The sequence below is a fragment of the Coptis chinensis genome, chromosome 9 (assembly GCF_015680905.1).
Source record: "Coptis chinensis isolate HL-2020 chromosome 9, ASM1568090v1, whole genome shotgun sequence".
Taxonomy (NCBI): domain Eukaryota; kingdom Viridiplantae; phylum Streptophyta; class Magnoliopsida; order Ranunculales; family Ranunculaceae; genus Coptis; species Coptis chinensis.
The window spans coordinates 59,689,765-59,703,226 of NC_141464.1; the positions used below are offsets into that span (position 1 = coordinate 59,689,765).

At 37.1% G+C, this 13,462-nt stretch overlaps 1 long non-coding RNA gene across 1 annotated transcript; it reads right to left on the minus strand.

The window, feature by feature from the left end:
- Window positions 1-10,573: 10,573 nt before the first annotated feature.
- Window positions 10,574-12,092, minus strand: LOC147477043 (uncharacterized). Its single transcript, XR_015209495.1, has 3 exons — window positions 11,544-12,092; window positions 11,189-11,299; window positions 10,574-11,093 (listed from the first exon to the last, which is right to left on the minus strand). It is a non-coding gene; the product is annotated as an uncharacterized LOC147477043 (long non-coding RNA).
- Between the last annotated feature and the right edge of the window lie 1,370 nt (window positions 12,093-13,462).

Genomic DNA, 13,462 nt, shown 5'->3' on the forward strand with positions numbered 1-13,462 from the left:
CACCATCGGTTGGTCCTGTTATTTCATTGTTTTATTGTTTTGTTAGTGGAATTTTATTTCAAAGTAGTTAGATTTAAATATTAAGTTGTTTGTTTTAGATTGCTTGGATTTCATATTATTTTAATATAAATTATTTTGATCATTTTAAGTAAAGGTTGTCTTGGAGTCAAAGTTGAAAATTAGGCCGATATCGGCATATCTATGATTTTTGTAGTGGTACCATGATATGTAGGAGAGTTTAGAAGCACCTATTCTAAACCAAGTTTAAAAGATACCGGGGTTGTTAGGAAATCAAAACTATGGTTAGTTTCCGTTTTGGGGTTTAATGATTTCTATTTCGGAAATTGCCTTAGAACAATTTGCAACTTGCCGATTCGTTTTGGAAACCCGGAACCTATTTAAACTTCCATCTTTCTACACTCACAACCCACACTACACCCCACAATCATCTCTCACTTTTACTCCAAGCTTTTCCTTCTTGTTTCTCTTGTCAACTCGGTTTAGCGCAGTACGGCTCAGGGAAGGCGCTTTACACTTTTGTCGGAAATTTTGTTCGAGGCCCGCGCCAAGTAGAAGCGCGACCAGCCCTAAAACATCAGATGAAAAAATCTCGGAGCGCCCGGCAAGTAAGTAGACCAGCGCTCAAACACCGCTATAATTCAAAAACCTAAGAGCGACTAACCCTCTATCTATCTGGAAGCCAGCATATCCTCCCTAAAACACAGGAAATTCCAATTTTTAGAGGTTTCTTCCAGGTTTTCGCGAGTTGTTCTACGGTAGTTTTGAGATGACACCTCTCTATAGTGATTCTGAGCGGTCATTTGAAGACTTGATGGGAACCGATACCTATAGACATCGTTCATGGCGGATCGATGCGATTAGGATGGCGGCATCTTCACGGTGAGTGATGACGACTCTTTTTCACCTAAGCTAACTGAATTCTTCTATAATAATATTGCTTTTATTGTACCCAAGAAGGAGAACAAAATTTTCCCCTTGCTATTGATGGCACGACTATGAAATTCGCAGTAAAGCACTTGATAGCTTTGGTTTGGGGTTGCCATTACGACCCTATGCACACGTGGGGATATATGATGGATAACTCATACCTATATGAATATGCCTATTTCCATGAGTATTATGGGGGAGGGTGTTTCATTATCATGGACCAAGACCAATAATATCGGGCCGGGTGACGTTTTCCTTGCTTTAGGTGGAGGGGCGTCGTCGGTATGACATTCTCGAAGTTTTAGTTGCTACTCTGAGGCGAGGCCATTCCTTGAGGCATAAGTACCTTCTTATGCCTGCCTTGGTTCACGCCTTATCGGCGCTTGCCTACCCATATTCTCACGTACACGCATTACCGTTGGGAAAGGTCGAAATCATGAGACCCCACCAATGTGGTAAGATCATTCGAGCCATGACTTGTAGGGATGGCGTGTGCAACCACATTTGGTTGCCCCTTATACCCTATCGGACAAATAACACTAGAGAGGTTAGCACTAGTTGATGATACACGGATTTAAGGCGGCAAGTTGTTATGGCATGGCAGGATGCGAGAAAGAACCTCATATAGAACGGGAGGATGACGCAGTAGATCTTTGGGGTCGCGAGGTAAGTTTTAGTTAAGTTAATTAATGCCTTATGTCCCAAGCAATTTAATTCTATTAACCCCATAATGGGAGGAACTCTTATATAGAGTTCGTCGGTATTTTTATTACTATATTTGTATGTTTTAACTTTGTTTTGCAGATGTTCACGAATTTGTGGCGCTTCAATGGTATTTTTCCTACCCTCTTTATTTAAATGCTTTGAGGACAAAGCATGCTTCTTGTTTGGGGGGCATAGAAAACATGTAATTAAGACATCTGTTGGGATATAGATATGTATAATATGCACTTGTTTTTCTAGTTAAAATTTCAAAAATTCAAAAATATAAATAAAAAAGTATGCTATACACTTAGGAATATTGGTATTGTTTTCTTTCTCTATGCTCTTAACAATTTAGAAGTCTCACATAGTTTTGCATCGAGAATAATTGTTAGAAACTTAGGTTAATATGTAGGTAATAATCTTTGCATCTATCTATAAATTTATTACATGAGTATCTATGATTGTTAGCGATGAAGTTTCTGAAATCTAGGCTAGAGTACTTATTCTACAAATCCTGTGAGAATATAGCCTAAAGCCTTTATATGAACGGAAACATTTGAGAAATGACACAAGGAGAAGTAAAATCCGGATAGAGAAATCACACGCCCACTTGCTTGATCACTATGCCATATCTAAGTGAGAATTTAGGCCCTCTTTGGATCGATATAGCCAGAAATTCAAACCTATGAATTATTTTCCGCTAATTAAGCCTTTCATTAGCCCTTCCATAAAACCACAATTCCTTTACCTGTTACAAAAACAAAACAAAAAAAAAAAATAATAAATCAACCTACCCAATTTAGAATAAGTCCGAGAATAGAATGATGAAGAAAGAAGAAGAAAAAACCTTGTGTAAACAAAAATTGGTTAGTTGCTTCGAATAAAGAAAGAAGTATTTTTGAAAACTTCTAATCTCATCAAAAATTTGTATCCTTGGTTAACATTGTTAATCTCTACAGAAAGCTTGATTGCTTTCTCTCCCATATTTGCTTATAAGGATCGACATGATGTTTAACCTTGGCTTTTTGTTTCTTAGGTTGTGGTTTTAGCGGTACTTTTACGGGGGTAGGATCTTGGGTTTCGGTTCGGTATCTAGTAGAAATATCAGGTGTAGGGACCAACGGTGGGGGGTAACCACATGCATACTTATGGCGTTATCAACCAGCTGCCCGAGCGGAGTAGTGATAGCATTTAACTCACCTACATTTCTATTTTTCATTACTAGTATTACCGATTACCTCAAAGGTTGTGTTTGGTGTTTTAGGATTAGATAACACTTGACCTACGGCTCGCCTTTTGGTTGGAGCTTTCTCTTGGGCTAACTGTTGGGTTAAATGATTAATGGATTGTAAAACCTGTTGGTTAGATTGAGCCATGAATTAGAAAAGTTGTTGGTTAGATTGAGCCATGGATTGGAAAAGTTATTGGCTAACCTACATGAAGGCGTCAAAGGCGATCCGGTTGTGTAGGTGTAGTGGTCCATGGTGGTGTGATTGGAACTATCTCACATTGATTATTAACGGGTGGGTTGTGATACTTATTTGTAAGGGCGATACCCTCTATTAGCATTATAATTATTATTGTTATAATTATTATAATTACCTAATCCTTGTCTCAGGGAGCTTGGTTTTGTATTGGGTCTTTGACCTAATATTTTGATTATTATACCCTGGAGGTGTAACTTGTTGATTATTTTACCAACGAAATTGGGGTTTTGTCTCAAGCTGCGTTAGGTTTGCTATTAATGGAATAAACATTGTCAGGCTGTGTGAATGGATGTTCATAGACTAGAGGATAATAGGAGTCGGGATACCCAAGACTCAAAGCAGAAATTATAGGGAATAGAGTTGACATTCATGCGGGGGGGTAGGCTTTTGTTGAATAACAATAGCCTCTACCTTTAGTGAGAGATTGATTAAATTTTTAAGCTCGGGATCGGGTTTCATCTCAAAACATATTGGCGGCCTTGCTGTTGTTGTAGAAGAACTAAGCGGAGCGGAGATATCGTCCACTAACCCCAGTTATTAATGCAGCTTGGTTTGATCTTCAAAAATTTATAAGCCTCGGGGCTCCTTTATAGGAAACTACCCCATTCATTATGTCAAGGACTTCTTTATGGTGGTGCAAAAGTCCTTTGAAAAGGCATGAACTAACGTGTCTTTTTTTGAGGTTATGGTGTGGACACTCTATAAGAAGATCGGTGAAGCGATTCAAGCCTCGAAAATGATTCGTGAGGATTTTGTCGAAAAGAAATGAATCTTGGAAAGCATTTCATCTGTCTTGAGAGGTGGGTAAAAGTGTTCCATAAATAGTTAAACAACTTTAGCCCACGAAGTCCACATTGCAATTAAAGCGCTTTGGCGGTTAACCAAGAGCTGACGCCTTATCGACTAAGGTGAAAGGAAACTCCCACCGGTTTAATTTGTTGACAACACCGTGGGATGGTGGAATGTAATAGAGAACTCCCGTCAATCTGCGCGTAATGATGATAAGGTTTTCATGGTGCAACCCATGAAAAGCGGTGGCTAAAATTAAATATATTTGGGGGGATCCTAAATCCCCACCGTTACGATAGAATAGTGCAAGATTTTGGGCTATCGTTCAAGGCTTTGTAAAAGTGAGAGAGGAGACTCTCTTTCTTGACCATTATTTAGGGTGTGGTGTGTGGTATACTAGATAGGTGTGTGTGTTGGCGTTCGATGGATTCGTTAGTTGTTTTTCTCTACCTAACCTTAATCTCATGCAAGGCTAAGTCAATATTGAAGAAACACGACAACAATCAAAACAATCTGATTTGCTAGTATAAGAACTCCTCGACGGAAGATTAGAGGAGTGGAAGAAAAGAAGTACTTGAATGCCTCCTTGCCCGGCTTATGAATAGCATCTTGTTTCACGCTTAGCTTAGTGTATTTAACAAGTTAGAAACACTGAATAACTTGAAGAAATGGAAGTTTGCACTAACCGGTGAAAATCGGGCGGATTCAAGAAGAGGCGCAAGTCGCTTTACGAATTACCCTAACTAAAGGGTAGCGCTTCGAGGTCCAACTTCGAGTTCTAGGCGCTTCTAGGCGCTCGAACTTTGCCTTGGTAGTCTTGAGGCGAGCATAGGTAAAACAAAGTTCAAAGCGGTAGCGGTCGGCTACTCAACCTTGGCTGATGTCTAGTGTTTTGGGCGTGGGTTAAGCTCAAATATGCTTACCAAATGGGGAAGCAGGTGTGTATCCTGCGAAGAAAAATTCAGTTCTGAACCAAACAACCCACAGTTAGAATCAAACAAAGGGTGGGCGGGTTATGGGACTTTGGAAGACTAACAATATTAAAAAACAATACTAAAGGGAACTAAGATGGCGGTAGCTATTTGATAACTCGTAAAATAAATAGTTTTACCTCAATGAATAAGCGATGAAACTCAAATGTAAAGTAAAACTAAACCTCTTTTTAGGTGTCTAATTTGTTTATCAAAGATTTCTACTCTCAAATGCTATCATGATAGAGTTAGAGTAGAAAGTTAGTTCCACTCCTAGTTCTTTAGTATTTGCGTTTTCTATTATTATGGGTTTATCCAAAGTTAATGAGAATGCGATGAGGGATTATACTACGATACAAATTATACTAACAAGATACGATAATTTAACAAATAAACTAAGGTTTGAATCTAGATAAAGAATTGGGGGAATTTAATTCCACTTTGAATCAACTTAATAAACTAGTATAGATTGTTTGTAATCAATTCTTCACGATAAGAATTGGTCGTTCAAATCCCTAATCAATCATGACAATCTACCAAATAATGACTAGCATGTGAGGAAGTTCAACCCATTCTCATGGCGAATCAACTACTTTCTAGAGTGGAATAGACTTTTACAACTACTTCTATACTACACAATCAAGTTTTCATCAAGGCTTCTTCAAATCCCTCTAATGGAGATTTAGCCTTGATTCATCAAACTATCATTCATAGATTTTAAGCAAGACATGATATAAATATTCTAAATTTGCTTATTTGAATTAAATGGAAATCTACTCATGCAAGATTTAATTGAAACTAACAATGATAAATAACCAAGTCTATGAATTGAAACTACAATGATTTAATAAAATGAAATTTAATAGAAAAACTAATACTTTATTGGAAACTAAATTCGATTCTATAATAATCATCAACTTGTTCTAACTAATCTATTGGAATTGAAAAACTAATTAACTGAATGAAATAAAACTAGATCTAAAACAAGCTATTGAACTAATTTAATGGAGTCTAAAAACTAGATCTACAATTCTATCTAATGGCTACCTAAAAAACTTGAATAATCTATATAAACTAATTTAATGAATTAAAACTAATTCTATATTACAAAAACTAAATTTTATGAACTAGAGCTAGGTTTAGATCTAGATAACTTAAGAGCTAAGCTTTTGTCTCTTGATATAGAAGAGTTAGATCCCCAAATTCGTTAATAGGATGAGGAGCCATGTTTTGGGCCGAAAAATCAAGCCCAAAACCCAATTCGTTGAATCCAAGACTTTCCATTCTTGTCGTGTTACTGTAGCTCGATTTTCATCAACTTATACTGCTCTGATCGAGTCAAGGTCTGAACCATTGGAAAGAGCTTTTTGAGCCGGTCATTTTGATATAAAATGGGCCTAAATCCGAGGTCTAAGCCCAAAAATATGGTCTTTTGAAGTTCTGTTGATTTTTCTTCAGCTTTCTAATCCGGTTTGACTTTCACTTAACAACTTGACTTGGGCTTTTTAAAGGCTTTTTCTCCATGAAACTTAAGCTTTCTTCATAGAACTTTCATAGCAATTACTTTAGCTCCTTTTAGCGCCTAATTAGTAACAAATTTATATTTATTTAACTCCGAAGCCTGAAATACTCAAAAACACTTAATTAGTGATAAACCTATATTATTAATCACATAATTGGTCTAACAGCTATATTGTTAAGGGGTTAAAACTACAGTTTTGGGCTCTTATCATATCTCAAAAAGGGGGGTCTAATTTTAGGGTGTTATGTAAAAACCTTATTTCTAACTTTCGAGATATGAATAACCACAAAGAAGATAGGGGCCTAATGTCCTAAGCTATGCGAATTCTAAGTTAGAGTCCACAGTCAAAGAAAAGATTCAATACCTAATGTATCATAAGTAGAACTTTTTGCAGCATAGTGATAGAAAAGATTCAATACCTAATGTATCATAAGTAGAACATTTTGCAGTGCCATGAACCTTAAAAAGATAAACGGCTCAAGTTTCTAACTAAAGAAGCTTGACTAGAGCGGGTTAACGACGTTTCTCCAACATCGTTAAAATTGTCCTTTGTTTTCACTACATCCTAAAGACTTAAAAATTGAAATAGATAGAGAAGTGATAGGTGCAGTACCATATATCACTGGAAAGACAACTGAATATAGTTTTGGCACTGAAGCGGCTTACCAACCGACCCATAAAGGGGTAAGTTATACGATTTCATGATTTAACCACAAAACTACCAATTTGTGACTTCCGTCCAAAGATATAAGTTACTGAATCAAATACATAAGAACCAAGTGTAGTGACTTATATCACTAGAAATCCACCATAATCTAGTTTGCAACTAAGAAACAACATAAAACCGACCGCTAAAAGGAAGTTATACCCGATTTACTTCTCGCACCACAAACTTTCAATTTTGTGACTTCCGTCCAAAGATGTAAGCTATTGAACCAAATGCATAAGAACCAAGTGCCTCATATTACGGAAAGACCTTGTAGTAATCTAGTTTCCAACGCAAGAAATGGCATGCAAAACCAATCTCAAAAGAGGAAGTTATGCCATGATATTCCTATGAGTTGCTATATGAAGCCCTTGTTAGGAGTCTTTGTTTTTGTATCAAATCCAAGAACAGGTAACAAAACTGAAGCTATGCCCCAACTCCACTCCTCCCAACGTCAAGGCAAGGTCACCAATGAAGCATAATATGTGGATTGGGACATGCGATTAAGCACAACATGACAATTTTATTGGGAATATTGGTAACAATCGTGATATAGGCGAAATGTTCCCAATATGTGAAAATCGATTTTTGCCTTTCAATAATTCCAAGAAAATGGGATTATGAACCAAATGCACACATATCTGCTCCTAGCCTCTAGTCAAAGTATTGTTTGGAACACCACGCATCATCCTACTATACTAGTTATTCATTTATCAAAAGCGTCAATGCACACATTCTAGTCATCACTAACAACAAACCATATAAAAAAATGACTACTACACAAACCCTACTCAGTAATGTAAATTATCAAACATAATAGAAAAGTTACAAGTTTTCCGAAGGTCAAACAATTAAATTAAACATAAAAAGTGAAAAAAAGTGAAAATTGGCTAACTAATGAAGAACACAATTTTCTAAAAAGTCCCGGACTTCGTGTGTGTCTAAAACCAACAAAAGTACTTCTGAAAAATGAAACAAAAACAATTGAAAAGTTAGTGATTACCTTTAGCACTAGAAAGTAGAAACCAAGCGATGGGTTGCCACAAGGAGACCAATATGTGAGATGCTATCACGAGAAGGAGACAAATTCGAACGCGACATGAGAAGGAATTATAAAGATTAAACACGAAGTTGTGGGGTTGGTCACACAATATCCAGTGAAAGCGGGTTTTCTCATGAGAAGAAATCGATTCAATTCGCTGCACGTTGGGGTAGCGTGAGCAGCAACAATGGTTATTGGTAGGAGTTATTGAGTGGTAGTGAGATGAGATGAGAAATTAGAGGGAAGGAAAATGAACCGAGAGAGAAGGAGAGAAAATATGTGAGAGTGTTTTGGGGGGGGAGGCAGACGAGAGACAAGAGTCATTTTACACCCTTTAAACAAAAAGCCAACTCAAGAATGTTCACATACGCTCTCTTGACTAGTACTTTTTCTTCCAAAATTCAGGGTGAGCCAGACGTACCTTGCCCCCTGGCTCCGCCACTACCATGAGGCTTCGTGTGGCATGTAATTGCCTCATACACGAATTAGTAACACTCACCTAATTCATTACTCCGAACCATGCACTAACACTAAATTTAGGAACTAAAAAGACCCTAAGTCTTAAAGACAAGGTCAATAATAAATAGAGGAGTGATTCCTCATTTTGTTCATTCTTCTCTCACCAAATTAATACTAGCAGATATAATCAAATGCATAATTAGTGCATGAATAAGCATTGAATAAATTAAAGACAAAGAAATAATAACGGAATGTAAGTGGCGGTCCTATCTTTCACCTTCTCTATTTCATACCAATACTAGTATTTGCCCGTGTTGTACGACACAGATACGTGCTTTCGGCGTGAAGGCGAGGAGTGATGACGGCAGTAGGGATGAGGCAAGAAAGTGATGGAGCATCTCGTTAGTTTGTTTGGAGAAGAAAACAAAAGAGGAGATCATATGGGCTTGTTTGAGATCACTAAAACAACATACCACCAGATAACCTCACATTCGTCCACATTATAAGCCCAGAAAACTAGTTAGAGGCTTTAGAGTGTGTAGGATGGAGGCCTTGCCGGGCCCAACACTTCCCTTCTTTGTTATGTTGCTAGTATTTTTCCATCTTCATACAGTGATTCTGTAGCGCTTCTGGGCGAAAGGTGAGAATGATAAGCGGCAAAGGGATGAGGCAAAGAGAGTGATGGAGCATCTCGTTAGTTTGCTTGGAGAAGAAAACAAAAAGAGGGGATCCTATGGACCTGTTGAGATTACTAAAACAACATACTACTAGATAACCCCACATTCGTCCACGTCATAAGCCCGAGAAAATAGGGTTAGAAGCGGTAGGATGGAGGCCTACTTGTCCCCATACTTCTCTTCTTTGTTATATAGACTAGTTAATGCCCATGCCAGCCGACCGGATTTCATAAAGAGACATGCATCCTCCCTAAAGAGGCGATTTCATACGTAAAAGTGCAAGTAGTCATTTTTGTCTCGAAAATTGCCCTTCACACCAAAGCGGCACCCCTCAATCTTTAGTAATTTCAATTTTTTGCTTCATGGTGCAACCATCTGTATTTTCTAGCTAGAGTCAATTGCCAAGGATTACAATAAAATGTGTGAAAATTAGTTCAAACAAAAATTTCAGAACCAACACTTCAATTAGTTTTTCGGTAGCATAATAGAATTACAATTTTGAAGTTACAAATGTTTTACAAAGATGTGGTCGAACACATTGCGAGGCCTTAACAAACCACATTTGTAAGACCTAAGCAAGTGAAAAAGACATTGAAAAGTTCAGACAACATTGCTCATGGGCATAGCTTTTACGAAAACCACATCAGAAAGCCATAACTGGAACTCTGTAAACTTATATCCCAAAGGCAGCGTTATCGTTCATGAAATATAAAAATATCTTTCTCATGACCCATTCGATTTCATCTCTTTTCCTGATCACAAAAGAATTTCTCAGGGTATAGTTAAAGTAGATGATCAACTATTAAGTCTTTAAAAAATCTCAATGCAGTGTATCTCTCATGTTAAGCGCATATACCACTCCGCGACTCTTTCCCTTCATTTAAGCCTTTGAAAAAATCAACTCCTAATTCATGGGTTTTGCATAAAATTTAGTTTCGTAAGTGTTACTTTTATTTTCACATAGGTCGCTAATCGCAGCTTATTAGAATTTCTTAGTGATTTATAAGGTTATAATTATAGCTTACCTGAAATTATGGAGTGCAAATTCAAACCGAATGGTTTCTGGCGATAATGCTTAAAAGACAAAAGAGACGCGAAGGGGATCTATTATGTTCAGTTCCATCCATCCATAACCTGTGACAAAGTAACCAATTGATGGTTGCTTGAAGAGCAATATTTGGGGTGTCCATCCTTTTATCATAAGTCATTTTGCCACGTTTGGACATCCTTTATTCATAATTTAACATGAACAAATTTCGGAGTAAGAATAATAGGAGAAATGAACTATGAATGATTGCAGAATATATAAAAACATATGTACTTACCATAATGGTATGCACAAAAGAAACAAAACTTGTTAAGAGGCATTACCTTTGCCTTAGCGGTTAAACCATACTATAGTAGTTCTTGATTCCAAGAGGAGAAATTAGTATACGGTATGGAAAAACACAATATACTGTCTTACAATGCCAAACAGAGTCAAACTAAAAATGTAGCAGAACTGAAAGGTAGATTGTTCAAGGAAGAGAAGTTTTTTAGCATAAAATCTAAGAGCATGAAGTTTTTGGTCTTGTTGAAACACCCAGTAAATTGTGGGAACCCTAAGACACATAAAACTTTCAAAATTGATTAAAGAGGAGAAAAATATTGAGATCACACCTCCCAAGATGAAAATATTAACATGAAAATGAGTAAGTCGTATTGTGTCTTACCTTGAGCAAGATTGTGATAAAAGGAGTGGGACTCTTCAAGTATACGATGGAAGGGTAGACAATAAAGTGATGCACCTATTAGCGAATTAAATCAATTAGTATTTGGTAAAATACCAAAATGAAACAACACTGCAATGGAAATGTTGATCAATAGTAACCTCATTCCTTACATCGAGCAATTGAAGATTTCTACAACAGCTGCCTGGCTGTTTATTTGTTGTCCATTCAGTTATTGGTGGCTTCAATTGTTTATTTGTTGTCCATTCAGTTATTGGTGGCTTCTGCTACATCAAGTAGTGGGAGAAAAAACATCCTAATTAAACTAATAACAACAAAATTGACCAACTGAAATTACTTGAGGGGAGGTCTTTGCTGAAAAGGTGAATACAATAAGCAAATTAGCTACCATTCATTCCTAAATTTCTTTTTTCATCTACACAATAGTTTTAGTAGTCATTTTTAACGTGACTAACCAAATTTGATTAAGCAACTTGTGGCACAACATTAGCATGTAAAACAACTTACGATTTTTGTTGAACACGCTCAGGAGGAATAAGATGGATTTGCACCAAGTGCACCGACAATAAATAGTTATGCATACAATCGGCTACAATTTTTCCCACCGACACTGCACCAAGGCCTTACATGCAATTTCAAGAGAACAATAACTTAGAATGGATAAATTATAACCAATAAGAAAAATAAATGTACTATCACAACATCACCGTGATATCACGATATATAGTCGTTTAACCATTTAAGGTACCCTTAATTAGATGTAAACTGAACTGATAAAAATAAAAACAAAATCAGTGAGGAGAGAGAGAGAGAGAGAGAGAGAGAGAGACCCCTCCCTTTCAGTCGGGGGAGAGGGTGAAAAAAATTTCTTTGTGATAGAACTAACTGTTGGCAAAAGGATGTTTCTTTTGCCCGGTCCGGCTAGCTTGACACCCTAAATTGACACCCAAAATTGACATCTCTCCACAACCATTTGATCTGCACAATCTAACGGTTGTGACTTATTCACCAAATAAACTCCCCAAAAGAAAAAAAAAATGGGCCTAAATTGTAATTTTACATACCCCTAACACCCAATCTTTCTCTACTCACTCTTTTTCTTCACTAAGGAACCCGAACCAACTTACTTTCGATTTTCTTGGTTTTCTACTTCCTCTCATTTTCTTTTCACGTATTGAGATGTCAAACACTTAAAATTTTCTCTATCATGGACTGATATGAACTTAAACCTTGGAATTTCGGAGATGTGGAACCCAATATGGACCAATGTGAAGAACTTGAAATGGGTGTGTAGATTTCCACACTTCTTTCATGTTTTGATACAATTTGCTTTAATGTCGTGAACATTCAACTTTTTGATTTTTGAATGTTATCTATTTTAATTTTTTTTTTTCCAAGTAATTTTAAAATGTTAGACTTTTTGTTGTAATATGGAAAGAAAATACACCATTTTTGTTTATGTACTAGTATTTGCCCGCCGTCGGGCAGTATACAGTCTAGCGGTGCCCGATGTGCATCTGCATCCCGTAAAGACATGTATATCGTGCCCCTCGACACTTCGCATTCGCGCGATCCCCTCTACTCATATTTCCGAGCCTAACAACCCATAAAAGTTCAGCCCAAAACAGTCCGGGCCTTTTTGTGTGGGGTGGGTGAGGTGAGAAATTTTTTTAAACTCACCCCAAAAAAACTTGTTAACTCACCCAGAAAAACATTTGAGTAGCTATGGTTTGGGGGTGGCACGAACACGTAACACCTTGTGAGGTGGAATTTGTCAACCACTCCACCCTTATTTGTTATATAGATTAAGTGGTGGTTTTCTAAATTGGAGTTGCCACAATTTGTTAGTGATCCTGAGCTGATAGCTGCAACCACTTCATCCTTCCAAACTCCAATTAAAGGAACGCAAGAATTAGAAGCCCCGTATAAAGGAATGTTCTTCGATAGTTTGAATGATGCAAAAAATTATTACGTACAATATACGGTCAACAACAAGGGTTTTGTACCCGCGTTCGAACTTCAAATAAAAGACAATGGGGTGTTGATACGACGAGCACTTGTTACTTGGTCTATTCACGTGAATGTAGTCATACTAAGAAAGAAGATGTTGAAGCGCTTGAAAATTCAAAGAGAACAGTGAGAAATACTCCAACTATTAGATATGGGTGCAAAGTTAGCATAAGACTAGTGAAGGTCAAACAGGAAAAGAAATGGGAAGTAACAATTGCTGTTAACGACCACAATCACAATTTGGTGACTCCATGTAAGAGGAACTTAATGAAGAATAATAGATATTTGCCAACAGCTGCAAAGGTGTTAGTAGAGGCATTTTATGATAATCGTTTACCGGCGGGAAAAGTTTTTGATATTCTTAATGGTGATTCAATTGGCTTTCGGAAGAAGCAATGTTGGAATTATGGCGGTGA